Source organism: Nicotiana tabacum, chromosome 5, assembly GCF_000715075.1.
Source record: "Nicotiana tabacum cultivar K326 chromosome 5, ASM71507v2, whole genome shotgun sequence".
Classification (NCBI taxonomy): domain Eukaryota; kingdom Viridiplantae; phylum Streptophyta; class Magnoliopsida; order Solanales; family Solanaceae; genus Nicotiana; species Nicotiana tabacum.
In genome coordinates this window covers 59170327-59175283 of record NC_134084.1, presented here as the reverse complement: position 1 = coordinate 59175283, position 4957 = coordinate 59170327, and positions in this window count along the sequence as shown.

Genomic DNA, 4957 nt, shown 5'->3' with positions numbered 1-4957 from the left:
TCAGCTTATGAAATTCGATGGAACAATGCACTTTTAGCAAAACTTTGAACCAACAGACTCTCAATTACCAAAAAATCAATTCATTTCCATTCAAATGAGTTAAGTAATTTTAGGAATTAAAAAGAAATTGAGTATGACTCAAAATTCAATGAAATAGTAGTAGTTCAACCGTTGGTATTTTCTGGAATTTTTCACTTAAATCTCTCTATATATGTATATTTCAGTGCCTATCTCCCTCTCTCTCAGAATGTTCTGCCCCTAACTCTCTATATTCTTCAGCCTTTTATAGGTATTCAATTAATGCAATCCCTATTACTAGTGTCCCTTCCCTTATTTTAATTATCCCCGCTAACTTATTTTCTCTAAATTAATCAATTAGTGCCATTCCCATTATCAATTTCAGCTTTTCTATTTTTTAAATTATCTATACTAGTTTAGTGCTTTTTAATTAATTCAGCAATGCAATTTCTACCCTACCAATATTAAGAAACTTCCTAATTCAATTATTGACAAGTTTCCTTAGGCTAGACTACCCAAATTACTCTCAAAGCTTCTGTTATTTATCACTCCTAAGTTCTGAATTATCACAATTACAGTAAACAAAAGACTAAAACCTTCAACTGGATTGAAAATTAAAATTAGCTATAAAATTGATTAACGTCATACATGAATATGAACTAAATACAACGAACGGACAATCCACAATTTTAAACCTAATTCGACTTAATTAAATTGCTTAAAAAGAGAAGAAGACGAGGCAGAAGTGAAATAATAACAAGAGAAAAGAAAAAAAATAATACTGGAGAACTCACCAATTCAATGGGTTCAGTTAGCACTCGAATATTTTCCGATTTCATTGCCAAATGATGTTAGTCATTTGTTCTTTGTTAGAACAAGTGATTAACACCATTTTGCGACGAAACCGGGCCCTAAAATTATCAACAACCCTTGAGTTTAAATCTGTCTTTTAGCATGCGGACTCAAGATTTGAAATTCGACCCATTCCAACCAGATTCGAGGGAAACCAAATATGTATTGGGTATGGGGAGGTCAAGGAGGTTATGGGATGTTAGTTTGAGGTCGATTGGGTAACCTAGGGTTTGGGGTTCAAACTTTGATCGAAGATTCAACGAGTTCGGCTACGATTCGAAGGAAACGGTTTGGGGATTTGGGATGGGGAGATGAAAGAGAATCGATGGTGTTAATTTGGGGTTGTTTGGGCCACCGGAACCGTCGTGAGGCGATTTTTGGTGGGCGGATGGCGGTGGTGTGAGGCAGTGGGAGACGGGGTGTCTCTAGGGTATGTGAGGGGGGAGATGAGAGACGATAAGGGGGTTCGAAGGGGGATTGGGGTGTGTTAGGCATTTATATACTGGAGGGGGTGGTCAAATTTACGCCGTTCGATCAAATGAGATCAACGGCCAGGATGAAGGGGAGGGGCTAAACATCACCGTTTGGTTAAGTGGGGGTTGGATCGGTTCTGGAAGCGGGTCGGGGTCAGGGCCGGTGTCGGGGCGAGGTTCTGGATCGTTTGATCACTTTAAATCAGGTCCAGATTGAGACGCCTGAAACGACGTCGTTTTGTTGAAGCTGGAGACGGACCGGGTTGGGGGAAGGTCTGGGCCGGTTTTTGGGGTATTTGGGCGGGTATTGGAGTGGGTTTTTTTTTGGGCTGGGGATTCTTATGGCCCAGATTTGATTTCCTCTCTTTTATTAACTCTTTTTCTTTTCTTTTCTTCCTTTTTCTTTCAAAAATTAAAACTAAAATCCTAATTAAATTATAAAACCCAAATTAGCTTTAAGAATATTAATTAACTATAAATAATAATTATCATAGATAATTAAATAATAAATTAAAAGAAAATCACACAATTTGACAAAAAACACACAAATATGTTATTTTTGTGAATTTTCATTTTTGTAAAACACCTAATTATTAATTAATTCCAAGAATGTAAAAATCCAATCCTAAATGCAGATGCTATATTTTTATATTTGTAATGTATTAATAAAATTAAACATGTACAGAAACATATGCAAACAATCAGGAAAAATCGCACAGTAATTCCTAAAATAACACATAATTAAAGAAAAGACCTAATTCTTGGAATTCTTTTGGAGTAATTCGCGTGAGGCAAAAAAGCACGTGCTCACAACTGCCCCTCTTTGCCCAGAAACACGAAGTATTTTCGTGCAAAGATAAAGTGAGTGGATACGAGCGATTTTTGCCCGTTTGAATACTCCGTGGGAAGCATTTTTTAAATATTTGACCAAACTTCTGCTTCAAAGGTTTCCCTACATATCCTTGGCTATAAAGGAATCGGGTCAATGTAGTTCGGGAAGTTTTGGTAGCTGGGACTACCATGAAGCTGCGGTTTTACTGTTACTGTTGTTGTTGCTGCTATTACTGCCTGCTGACCTCCTTATTACACCATGCCAAAAATGAAGAAGCTAGACTAAGCTATAATCTATGCTTTACAAAGATTTATTTTCAAACTTGATCTTGTGACTGATGTTGCCTCGTTGACTTGTATTTTCCTTAGAAGTTCCTTTGTGGCTGACTTGAATGGTATTATATTTTTTTTTCAAATGCTTTCCTTTTTTCTCCAGGCGGGTGTCTGATTGCTGGACCTTTTAAACGTCTTCCTTTGACTATTGTTTCCTTTCCTCTATTCTCCAAGAGGGTTCCTGACTACTCGAACTTGAATTGTTTCTTCCCTTCGTTCTCGAGGCGGGCTCCTGACTACTTTAAATTTGAATTGTTTTCCCTTGTTCTCTAGGTGGGCTCCTGATTGCTGAGACTAGAAAAATATTCCCTTGTTCTCCAGGTGGGCGCCTGATTTCAACAAAATAGACAAAAACAAAGAAACATTTTTGCCCCAGTTTGGTAGTTGGGCATACATATGAGTGTAAACTAAATCATGTTACCAAATATTAGTAAGAACTTGAAAGCTGAAACTTGAATTGTACTCCCTTGCTCTCCAGGTGGGCGCCTGATTGCTGAAACTTGAATTGTTGTTCCTTGTTCTCCAGGTGGACGCCTGATTACTGAATCTTCAACTGCTTTTCCTTGTTCTCCAGGTGGACGCCTGATTGCTGATACTTTAACTGTTGTTCCTTGTTCTCCAAGTGGATGCCTAATTGCTGATACTTCAACTGTTGTTCCTTGTTCTCCAGGTGGATGCCTGATTGCTAATATTTCAACTGTTTTTCCTTGTTCTCTAGGTGGACGCCTGATTGCTAGTACTTGGTCATGCTCTTATCTTTAACATCCGTGTTGTTCTCCCTATTCTTCATATGGGCACATGATTTCAACAAAAATAGACAAAACAAAAGAAATTTTCTGCCCCAGTTTGGTAGCTGGGTGCATCTGTGAGTGTTAAACTGAATCATATTACCAAATATTACTAAGAATTTGAAAGCTAGGTCCCTTTTATCCATCCAGGGGGGGGTCCTGACAACTCTTAACTAAACGACAATTTTAAATCTAAGTTATATCTTTTAAAGGTATGACTTCTGCTAAATCTTGTTATCTAAGAAGGTCTTAAACTACTCCCCATTATCCAGGAGGGTCCTGACAACTCTTAATTAACTACAATTTTAAAGCTAAATTATATATACTGAAGGTATGTCTCATGCTAAATCTTGTTATCCAAGCAAGTTTTAAACTACGTCCCATTATCGAGGAGGGTCCTGACAATCAAAAATCAAGTCTTATCTTAAGAGTGACAATTTTACGGCTAAATTGTACTCTCTTATAACAACACTTACTTACCTAATGGAATGCTTAAAGTTACGTCCCGTTATTCAGGTGGGTCCTGAAAACTCTTATGCGAACTTTGAAGCCAACTTATATCCCTTTTGGTGCACATTTGTCCTATATTCACTACTTATGTTTTTTTTTCCTTTTTTTGGATTTTAACCTAGGTCCCATTTTCCAGGAGGGTCCTGAAGTTTCGAATTGAGTCTTGTCTTAAAAAAATGAAAAATTCAAACCAACTTATATTTTCACGAATTAGAGCTTGTGCTAGATCTTGTACTCATGAATGTTTTGAATTAAAGCTAAGACCCATTTTCCAGGAGGGTCTTGAGAATTTATACGATCAAACCTGCGTGGTACTTGCTTTCCTTACAGGGTGCTTCCCTAAATAAATGTCATCTTTGCCCTTGTTTCAAATCAAAGAAAATCTTGTCAGCTTAAAACATGGTGGTTAGTTGTGGCATTCTTGCTGGGGATGGTTTTCTCTTTGCCATGCTTTGCTTCAATAGACTGCCTTGAACTTGTCGAAAGGACTTTTTTTACCTCATGAGTGATCCTTAACTGCAGGATCCCCAACTGTTGTTTTTCACTTCTGATCCTTTTATTCGTAACCATACATCTCTCATGACATTACTGAACCATTTCACCAATTTAACCTTTGCTTACACCCTAGATCCCACTTTTCATCATATTATCTCCAGCATGTCCTAGCCATATTTTGCTTTGTGCAATTTTGAATCTGGTAGTACACTTTGACATTCCTTCTTATGTTGGAACAAGGCTAACCTTGGAAGAGCTTTAGAGGAGTAAAAAATTAACAGCAATGAAATGCGACGATTTTGAGAATTAAGAATAAAGAAGAAAATCCAAATTTGGATGACTGTTAGAGATAGGAAAAAGGAATTTATCTGAGTGGAGTCACTGGCACCAATGATCATGGTATGCATTTTGGATTAATCAGCCCAGTCTATTTAACCAATCTCCTTTCCAATTGTTTTACTTTGTTCTCCAAGATTTCCACAACCCAATTTTACTTTCCGCCAATTTAGGGACCTTGTTCGACTTGCAGTTCCCTGAAGGGTTTTCACCGACAAACCTCTCTCATTCGTTTGTTCCTTAGTTCCTTGTCGCCTTATGGTGCCCGCGAAGGTTTTCACCGATAAGACTCTCTTATTTTTACTTTCTCTCAGCTTTCGT